Genomic DNA, 11,105 nt, shown 5'->3' with positions numbered 1-11,105 from the left:
AAAGATGACACCGAGATTGTGGGCCCGAGAGACGGGAAGGATGGTCGTGCCATCCACGGTGATAGGGAAGTCTGGGAGAGGACTGGGCTTGCTAGGGAAGATGAGGAGCTCAGTCTTGCTCATTTTGAGTTTTAGGTGGCGGGCCGACATCCAGGTAGAGACATCCTGGAGGCCTACACCTGGCGTTCCATGGTACGATGCAGTCTGGGCTAGTATCACGTCCCACACACCAATCCCTGAACCCATCCTCAATAGTCCCACCCTCTGGAAGCTCTACCCAAAGGCTCAGAATCAAGGGAACTAGGATGGTGAGTGGACTGCCCTCCTCCAAGTAGGGTCTCCAGTCAACCAGGTTGATCCCAGACCCTTTGATCCCAGACCCTTTGGCTTTCCCCAGTCTGTTCCCGCTCCAGTACCACGTGACACAGGATGTTGTTTTGGGTGGCTTTTTTATTTGCTCTGGCTCCATGTACTGAAGTCTGCGGCTCAGAAATGCTGCCCATGTCGCCATGGACCTGGGAAGAGCCTTCACTATTGGCTTGGAGATGACTAGGGTAAGCAGGGATTCTGTAGGTTTCCATGGAATCTTGCCTGATGACACGTGTTGTATGGCATGACCTGCTTAATGTATATAATGTATCTGTAACCTGCAATTCTTCCTGCTAGGTGGGTACAGGGACAGGTGGGATATTTGAATATCATATAATAATAATAAGAGTACTTTATAAGTGCTTACTATGTACCAAGCACTGTTCTAAGAGCTTGGGTAGATGCTAGCTAAGCAGGTTGGACACAGTCCATGTCCCTCTTAGGGGTCACAGTCATCATCCCCATTTTACGGATGAGGTAACTGAAGCTTGGAGAAGGGTATTTTTTTTGTGGTATTTGTTAAGCATTTACTCTGTGCCCGGCACTGTTCTAAGGGCCAGGGTAGATATGAGATAGTCAGGTTGGACACAGTCCATGTCCCACATGAGGCTCACAGTCTTAATCTCCATTTTACAGATGAAGGAACTGAGGCACAGAGAAGTAAAGCGACTTGCCCAAGGTCACACAGCAGACAAGTTGCAGAGCTGTGGTTAGAATCCAGTCCTTCTGACACTCAGGGCTTTGCCCAAGGTCACCCAGCAGACAAGTGGTGGACTCAGGATTAGAACCCAGGTCCTTCTGCCTCCAAGGCCCTTGCTCTAACCACTGTTATCAGTGGTCACTCCACCTCCAAGCCAGGATGGCCAGGGACCTTTACTGTCTTCTGTATGCCAGTGGATCATGCCACAGAGTTCCAGTCGCCCATCAGGCCCGGCCTTCTACTTCGACCCCACCAGCCTCAGTGGGAACAGGTCATGGAGCTCCATCACCATCAACTACAACGCAGACCATTGTCTTCCCTGGGCTGAGGGAAAAAAAGTTGTGTTTTCCTAGACAGCCAGAAGGGCCCTGGAGAGGACATTTCATCCACCGGCCCCAGCCTCAGGGCAAGGCTGCATGCGCATCGCCACAAAAATCCTGCTTTTTGAAAAATAATTATATGATGAGGAGCCACACCCATTCAGGATCAGACATTTAGAAGGAATGCGGCCAAGTGTCTCACATCCCAGGCTGCCGGGAAGTCCTCTCTAGTGTCTAACCTAAATACCTCTCGCTGCAGTTTAAGCACTTCCCCTGCTTCATCATAAACCTAAATCATCCCCTGCCAAAGCCAAGGAATGGTGGCCTCATCTGAACTGAACTGGGGGCCCCTGACCCCTAGGCCAACTGGAAGAGAGGGGCTGGGCTTTACTTCCAGGGTCTCTCTGACAGTCAGAAAGTTCTTATGTTGCACCGAATTCTTCTATGCTACAGTTTAAGCCCATTGTCACAGGGCAAGGGTTTCCTAAAATATCACTGGATTAAATAGTAAACTCGTTTAGGCAGGGAATGTGTCTGTTTATTGTTATACTGTACTCTCCCAACCACTTAGTACAGTGGTCTGCACACAGTGAGCACTCAGTAAATAGGATTGAATGAATAGGTAGCCCCCTCCAAGATCTCCTAGCCGCCCCTTTGGAGAGCGGCCCAGTGAGAAGAGATGAAGACAAAAGTAGGCGTGGGTGGTTGAAGGTAGCACTGGCCAACCCAGCAGCTTCTCTTCTAGAGAACCCTTCCCCATATCCTTCCTCTGCATACTGCTGGCCATTCTCTCCCTCTCTAGACTGCAAGCTCTTTAATAATAATGGTAACAATAATAATAATAATGGTGCTTGTGAAACACTTACTATGTGCCAAGCACTGTTCTAAGTCCTGGGATAGGTACGAGTTAATCAGGTTGCACACAGTCACTGTCCCACATGGGGCTCCACTCTTAATCCCCATTTTACAGATGAGGAAACTGAGGCCCAGAGAAGTTAAATGACTCACCCAATGTCACACAGCAGACAAGTGGTAGAGGCAGGATAAGAACCCAGGTCCTTCTGACTCCCAGGTCTGAGCTCTATCCACTAAGCCACACTGCTTTTTGTTATGGATAGGGAACCTGTCTGCTAATTCTGCTGTATTGTACTCTCCCAAGTGCTTAATACAATTCTCTGCACATCATAAGTGCTCAGTAAATATCACTGTTAGATTGCTTAATGGATTCATCCTCCCAACTTCTCGGCAGTCAGGGGAGATTCTTCCCTTTCAACAGACAAATCATAAGAATAATTGTAGTATTTTTTAAGATCTTTTTATGTGACTAACACTGCATTAAGTGCGGTAGATACAAGCAAATTAAGTCAGACATGGTCCTCGTCCAACACGGGGCTCACAGTTTAAGGAGTATGGAGGGCAGGAAACAAATTCCTATTTTACAAAGGTATTCATTCAATACTGAAGGCCAGAGAAGTGAAGCGATTGACCCAAGGTCAACATAGCAGAGACATTATTATTATTATTATTGTTAACAATGATATTAATGATTATGGTACTTGTTAAGCTCTTACTATGTGCCAAGCACTGTTCTGAGCTCTGGGATAGATCCAAGTTAATCAGGTTGGACATAGTCCCTGTTCCATCCAGAGCTCACATTTGTAATCCTTATTTTACTGAGGCCCAGAGAACTTAAATGACTCACCCAAGGTCATGCAGCAGACATGTGGCAGAGTCAGAATTAGAATCCAGGACCTTCCAAGTCCCAGGCCTGTGATCTATCTACTAAGCCACATTGCAGCTGTTTCATATAATAATAATTTACTATATAATAATATTATTATGTCATAACAATATTATGTAATAATATGATATGATCACATTTTCATATATATATATATGACTAGGCTCACAGTCCAAATCCCTGTTTTACAGATGAGGTAACTGAGGTCCAGAATAGTGAAGTGACTTGCCCAAGGTCACATAGCAGACAAGTGGTAATGTCAGGATTAGAACTCATGGCCCTCTGAATCACAGATGTGGGCTCTATCCACTACGCCATGTTGCTTCTCTACCCCACCGCTTAGTACAGTATTTGTCACAGAGTAAGTGCTTCACAAATACCACATTATTATTTTTATTATTGTTAATACTATTAATAATAATTACATCTAAGTGCCTACTATGTGTCTAATGCAGTTCTAAGGGCTGGGGGAGTTATAAGTTAAGCAGGTGGGACACAGTCTCTGTCCCATATGGGGCTCACAGCGTAAGTAGGAGGAAGAATTGGCTAATTAGAACCCAGGTCCCCTGACTTCCAGGATCTGAGGCTCAGAGCATAAGAAGTGTTTGCAGTATGGATTAGTGTAAGAAAATCCTCAGCTCAGGAGAGCCCCTCAGTGTTAGGGCAGGGGCCTGCCCACTGAAACAACTCCCTAGGCCTTCTTTGGTAACCATGACAACCATCTCATCCTCTCTCAACCTTCTCATCTGGGACCCAGACGTATCTTGTGAAATTCTACCCCAGATGCCTGGACACTGGGCATGGTCTTAGCAAGGATGAGGGGCTGTGAGGAGCCAAGGCTTAAGTGGCTAAGGGAATCAGTGTGGCCTAGTAGATAAAACATCGGCCTGGAAGTCAGAGGACCAGGGTTCTAATCCAGCTCGGCTGCTATGTGACCCATGGCATAGTGAATAGAACAGTGGGCTGGGAGGCAGAAGGCCATGGGTTCTAATCCCAGCTCCTCCACTTGTCTACTCTGTGATTTGAGCAAGTCATTTACTTCTTTCTCATTGCCTCAGTTAACTCATCTATAAAATGGACATTGAGAGTGTGAGCCCATCATGGGACAGGGACCTTGACCAATCCGATTTGCTTGAATCCACCCCAATGCTTAATACAGTGTCTGGCACAGAGTAAGCACTTAACAAATACTCCAGTTATTATTATTATTCACTTCTCTGAGCCTCATTTTACTCATCTGCAAAATGGGAATTAAAACTGTGAGCCCCAGGTGGGACATGGGCTGTGTCCTAACTGTTTAGCTTGTATCTACCCCAGTGCTTAGTAAGTGCATTCCAAGTGCTTAGTACAGTGCTCTGCACATAGTAAGCACTCAATAAATACAATGGGAAGCAGCATGGCTCAGTGGAAAGAGCGCAGGCTTGGGAGTCAGAGGTCATGGGTTCAAATCCAGGCTCTGCCACTTGTCAGCTGTGTGACTGTGGGCAAGTCACTTCACTTCCTCTGTGCCTCAGTTCCCTCATCTGTAAAATGGGGATGAAGACTGTGAGCCTCACGTGGGACAACCTGATTACCCTATATCTCCCCCAGCGCTTAGAACAGTGCTCTGCACATAGTAAGCGCTTAACAAATTCCAACATTACTATTATCACAGTGCTGGGACATAGTAAACATTTAATAAATGCCATTAAAAAAAAAGGCAGAGCAAAAAAAATCTTTATTTGGACATAAGGTGGACTGGATTTTTCAGGAGCATGTCTGCCCTTTTAGCCAAACACAAATGTTTAGGTGAAATCTCACTGTCGACGATGCCAGCGTCACCTTCAGACCTGAAGGATTTGGGTAGGGGTGTCTGCCCGGCCTCTCCCATTACCCTGGAATTCTTGTGGGTGGGATGCTTCCTCTTTGTCTCTCCGTCTCTCTATCTCTAATTCTCCACAGCAGGTAGCCCAGGACACTACCCTGGTGAGTTCTCAGTAAATACAGAGAGTTTCTAACAACCCAGGGGCAGTTTTCTTGAACACCCTTGAGGAACAGCGAGGCCTACTGGAAAGATCACAGGTCCAGGAGTCAGAGGAACTGGGTTCTAATTCCGGCTCCTCTGCTTACCTGCTGCGTGACCTCAGGGGAGTCACCTCTCTTCTCAGTGCCTTGGTTTCCTCCTCCGTAAATGGGGATTCAATACCTGTTCTCCCTCCTATATAAAGTTACAAAATCCTGAAGGAGCACAGGATAATCATAATTAATGGTGGTATTTGTTAAATGATTACTATGTTCCAAACACTGTGCTAAACTCTGGGGTATAACCAGGTCAGAGTCCCTGTCTCACATGAGTCTCACAGGCTAAGGGGAAGGGAAAAACTGTGTGGAAGGTACACTATTACCTGGCTGAGGCAAGGAAGTTCACGCTGTGGTGACAAGGAATGTGTCTGTTTACTGTTCTAATGTACTCTCCCAAGTGTTTAGTACAGTGATCTGCACACAGAAAGTGATCAATAATTGCTACTGACTGACTGACAGACAACACCCTTGTGCCTCTCCATTTCTTCCCATTCCGAATCCTGTAGGTCATGTTTAACCTGGGCAGACTTGTGTTGTTGGAAGTTTGCTTCCCAGTTTTTCCACCGTTTTTACAATAAATCACTTAAAGACACATGCTTTGAAAGAACCGGGTATTCTGTTAAATGCATGAATATCTCTCTCTGGCCTCTCCATTTTTGAGGCCAACCTTACTGGTCTCAACAGTTTGGCTTCACTCCTTGGACCTCCTCGAGGTGGGGAAGAAATTTTCTACCTCTCCCTCCCCACCTCAGTGCCTCCCTTCTAAATGGCATCATTTTGGAAGTCCTTCCGGCCCTCAATCCTAGTGTGTTTCTAGAGGAGGACGTCTGACTGCTACTTTTGGCTCAGGCTAGAAGTTTTAAAATGTAAAATCTTTAACCATGACCACTCTCGTGCAAATGCCCCCTGCCAAGTTATGCCAGTCCCCTCTACCCTTCCCTGATTTCTTTTTTCCTGAGCAGAATTTTCCAGCTTGGAAGATTTCCTTTAGGAAACTGAATTGTACTTTCCAAGCTCTTAGTACAGTGCTCTGCACATAGTAAGCGCTCAATAAATATGATTGAATGAATGAATGAAACAGAGCTACCTAGGGGTTCAGGAAAGGAGTGTGTATAGGTGTGAATGAATGTGTATGAGTGTGTGGGAGCATGTGTGTGGAAATGAATATGTATGAACATGTTTAAGTGTGCATGTGTGTGAATGAATGTCTATGACTGAGTGTGTGAATGAAAACACATGAGAATGTATGTGTGTGGGTGAGCCTGTGTTGAGAGTATATGAAAGAATGTGAATGAGTGTGTGTGGACATGTGCGCCGTGGGTTATGATTGTGTATGCAATGTGAATGAGTGTGTGTGAACATGTGCACTGTGGGTTATGGTTGTGTATGCATGTGAAGGGGTGTAAATAAATGTGTGTGTGTGTGTGTGTGTGTGTGTGTGTGTGTGTCTTCCCTGTCCCCTCCAGACCCAGAAGCAGATTTGGGTGAAGAAGAGCACTGCCAGTTTAATCCAATTTCTTCTCTGCTCCTCACACTCTCTGCCCCTCAACCCACTAAACACACACACAAACACATATATACTCTCTCTCTCTCTCTTTCTGCCTGCCTGATCTTCCTTACACCCACCTTATCCAGAGTTTCTGGTGACAAAGGCACACCCTGGGCTGGCCCCACCTTCCCCTCAGCCCATGGGGCTGTGGTGTCACCCCTGCCTGGAGGGAGGGGCTGGCAATTTGTTGGCTGAAGGCCCAGAGAAGCCTTGGGATCCAGTCCTAAAAGCTGAGGGGGCGACTTGATTCAGTAGCTAAGACATTGATCCCGGCAGTCCCCTTTCCCCAGCATCTTACCATACCTCTAGGAAGAATAGCACCTGCTGAGCGGGCAGTCACAAGACTGGGCCGGAAACCACTTTGTTTCCACACCATCCACTTTGCCCACGTGAAGCAGGTTAGGCTCATTTCTCAGTGCCATCTGTGCAACAGGGATGATGTGTGAGTTCCAGCCACCCCACGTTCTTGAAGGGAAACTGAGTCAGAGAAAGGAGATGTGCTGTGCCGGGAGGCAGGCTGAGTCAGGGAACCTGGTCTGCAGAGTCATTCTGCCCCATGTTTCAGGTTCCCTTCTGCTTGCAGGCCTCTGAGGGATTCTGTGGAAAACACATATGCCTGGGAGTCATAGCCTGGGTGCTAATCCTGGCTCTGCCACTTGTCATGTAGTCTTGGGCAAGTCACTTCACTTCTCAGTTACCTCATCTGTAAAATGGGGATTAAGACTGTGAGCCCTACGTGGGACAAGGACTGTGTCCAATCTGATTATCTTGTATCTACCCCAGAGCTTAGAAATCACTTTACAAATATCATTAATAAAAAAAAAGGAATGACATTTGTCATAGGCAGCTGTTGAGGAAGGAAAGGGTTTAGTGTTAAGATGCCCCTGACAGGATGGTTTCTAGGGATTCTTGGTCTCCCAGATAACAGTAGGTTTGAATGTAAAAAGAGAGAAGGGTTTTGAAGAGTTTTCCAATTGCTAGCTAATCCTCTAGACTGCAAGGCTGTATCCTCTATGTGGCCAGGGCAGCGTGGCTCAGTGGAAAGAGCACGGGCTTTGGAGTCAGGGCTCATGAGTTCGAATCCCAGCTCTGCCACTTGTCGGCTGTGTGACTGTGGGCAAGTCACTTAACTTCTCTGTGCCTCAGTTCCCTCATCTGTAAAATGGGGATTAAGACTGTGAGCCCCACGTGGGACAACCTAATTCCCCTTTGTCTACCCCAGCGCTTAGAACAGTGCTCGGCACATAGTAAGCGCTTAACAAATACCAACATTATGAGAAGCAGCGTGGTGCAGTGGAAACAGCACGGGCTTTGGAGTCAGGGCTCATGACTTCGAATCCCAGCTCTGCCACTTGTCAGCTGTGTGACTGTGGGCAAGTCACTTAACTTCTCTGTGCCTCAGTTCCCTCATCTGTAAAATGGGGATTAAGACTGTGAGCCCCACGTGGGACAACCTGATTCCCCTGTGTTTACCCCAGCGCTTAGAACAGTGCTCTGCACATAGTAAGCGCTTAACAAATACCAACATTATTATTATTATTATTAGATGTCTACCATCTCTCTCCCAAGTGCTTAGTACAGTGCACACAGTAAGCCCTCAATAAATGCCTTTGATTGATCTGTGCCCTTGTCATTACAAACAGATATACACAGTGGTAAAGATGGTGGTTTTTACATAGTGAGAGACTCATTTGAATGGTCATGCCAAAAGTATGTAGCGTGTCAGCACATGCTAATTCTGCACAGTGGATGGTATGGGTGGAGAGGGAAGTGACCAAGATTATTCCATCCTCTGGGGATGTTCACGGGAATGGTGGAAGAGAAATTGTGAGCCCAAGAGCAGGACAGGTGTTCTCTAATCCCAGAAGCTCCGGCTCCCAGGTTTTGCTGTTTGCTACTTTGGCTGCTGGAGTCTGGGCGCTGGGCTTCTGGGTCTCTTTGGTTTATGGGTTTTTTGTTAGCGAGGCTGAGAAGCATCATGGCTTAGTGGAGAGAGCATGGGCTTAGAAGTCAGAAGGACCTGGGTTCTAATCCCTGCTCTGCCACATGTCAGCTGTGTGACCTTGAACAAGTCACTCAACCTCTCTGTGCCTCACTTACCTCATCTGTAAAATGGAGATAAGAAGGTGAGCCCCAAGTTTGACAGGGTCTGTGTCCAACCCGATTAACTTGTATTTACCTCAGATTTTAGAAGAATGCTCCGCACACAGGACTTGACAAGTACCATAATACTGGGGGAGAGGGATCTGTGGGGACTCGGCTAATAAACTCAGCTCTCCTCATGTAATGGGAGTCTCTTGCTGTCTGAAGACTCCTTGGATGGGGAACTGGAAAAGGAGTCCTGTGGGATCTTTTCCAACAGTACCCATTTCAGGGTAGCCAAAGCTGCAGTCCCTCCCCTCCCATCCTGCTCCACTGCCACCATGGCATTGCTGATGGAAGGGTTGCCCCCCATTCACCCAGCCCCCTTGGCCTCCTCAGCGAGGCCAGCATTCCCCCCCTCTGTTGGCCAGGGTGTTTCAGCCTCCCAAACTGAGTCTTGAGAGGTCAGTCTACCATTTTTTGTTTTAAATGGTATTTGTTGAGTGGTTATTATGTGCCAGGCAGTAATAATAATAATAATAATAATAATGATAATAATGGTATTTGTTAAGCACTTATTACATGCCAAGCACTGTTCTAAGTGCTGGGGTAAATATAAGGTAATAAGGTTGTCCCACGTGGGGCTCACAGTCTTAATCCCCATTTTACAGATGTGCTTACTAAGGCTCAGGGAAGTTAAGTGGCTTGCCTTAGGTCACCCAGCAGACAAGCAGCGGAGCTGGGATTAGAGCCTAGGTCCTTCTGACTCCCTGGCCCATGATTATCCACTAGGTCACTCTGCTTCAGGACCTGAGCTCACCAGAACCCACTGCAGCTTAGATCCCCATTCCTCCCCATCTCCCCACTCCCTGGGGTCACAGAAGAAGGGAAAGGACATCTTCCTTGTTCCAGAACAACTCCCACATCTCAGCCCTGAAGACAGCTAGAATCTGGCCAAATTGCCCAGCTTCATGTCCTGCCTCATCCTTTGGTCACTTGGTAATCAGGCCTAGCTCTGGAGGGGACAGGTGAGACCGGCTGGAAGCACACCTGATGCCAGGTGGAAGAGTCATCCCCCAGGTCCTCCTTCTGCCCCCAGGGCTCAGGCCCCACTGCCATTCCCTCACTGCTCCTCACGCCGATGAAGGAAGAGGTCTAGGAGCTTTGTATCCAGCCAAGAGGACAACCAGACTTTTACCTCCTGGGCTCTGGCACGTTGGCCAACTGCCTGCTGAGACTAAAGGGGCCCCTTGAAGGGAGAGTCAAGGACTTGGGCTATTGGATGAGTCTTCCTTTGGCCATTCAGGCCAGCAGTGATGGTTGGGAGGACCCAGATGGTAGGAATGTGTTGTGCGGAAACTGAGCATGTGAGGAACTGGCCCTGCTGAGCATGTGCAGCAGTGTTTCTTGGCATGTGCAGTGAAAGTTGCCAAATGCAGGATCCCAGGTGTTCGCTCTAAGAAAGAGCCCTCTAAGGGAGGCAGGAGAAGCAGCATGGCCTAGTGGAAAGAATATGGACCTAGGAGTCAAAGGACCTGGGTTCTCATCCCGGCTCTCCCAGGTACTTGCTGTGTGGCTGCGGGCAAGTCGCTTAACTTCTCTGTGCTTCAGGTTCCTCAAATATAAAATGGGGTTAAGTACTTGTTCACCCTCCTATTTAGACTGTCTGTGAGCCCCATGTGGGGCAGGGACTGTGTCCAACCTAATTGACTTCATTCATTCATTCAATCTTATTTATTGAGTGCTTACTGTGTGCAGAGCACTATATTAAGTACTTGGAAAGTACACTACAGTAATAAAAAGAGATAATCCCTGCCCTCAGTAGGCTCACAGTCTAGAGGGAGGAGGCAGACATCAATTCAAGTAAACAGGCATCAATATAAATAAATAGAATTTTTATATATATATATGTATATATACATACACACATAAGTGCTTTGGATCGGGGAGAGGGGAGAAGAGCAAAGAGAATGAGTCATGTTGATGTAGAAGGGAGTGGGAGCTGAGGAAAAGTGGGGCTTAATCTGGGAAGGCCTCTTGGAGGAGGTGCACTTTCAGTAGAGTGATTGGAGGATTTGAGGAGGAAGGGCATTCCAGGCCAGAAGTAGGATGTGGGCCAAGGGTCGGAGGTGAGACAGTTGAGATGGAGGCACATTGAGAAGATTAGCAACAGAGGAGCAGAGTAGGGATGTGGGATGTAGAAGGAGTGAGGTGAGGTAGGAGGGGCCAAGGTGATAGAGAGCTTTAAAGCTAATAGTGAAGAGTTTTTGTTTGATATGGAGG

The sequence above is a fragment of the Ornithorhynchus anatinus genome, chromosome 5 (genome assembly GCF_004115215.2).
Source record: "Ornithorhynchus anatinus isolate Pmale09 chromosome 5, mOrnAna1.pri.v4, whole genome shotgun sequence".
Lineage (NCBI taxonomy): Eukaryota > Metazoa > Chordata > Mammalia > Monotremata > Ornithorhynchidae > Ornithorhynchus > Ornithorhynchus anatinus.
The sequence above is the reverse complement of the archived record's forward strand: the minus strand, read 5'-3'. Positions refer to the sequence as shown.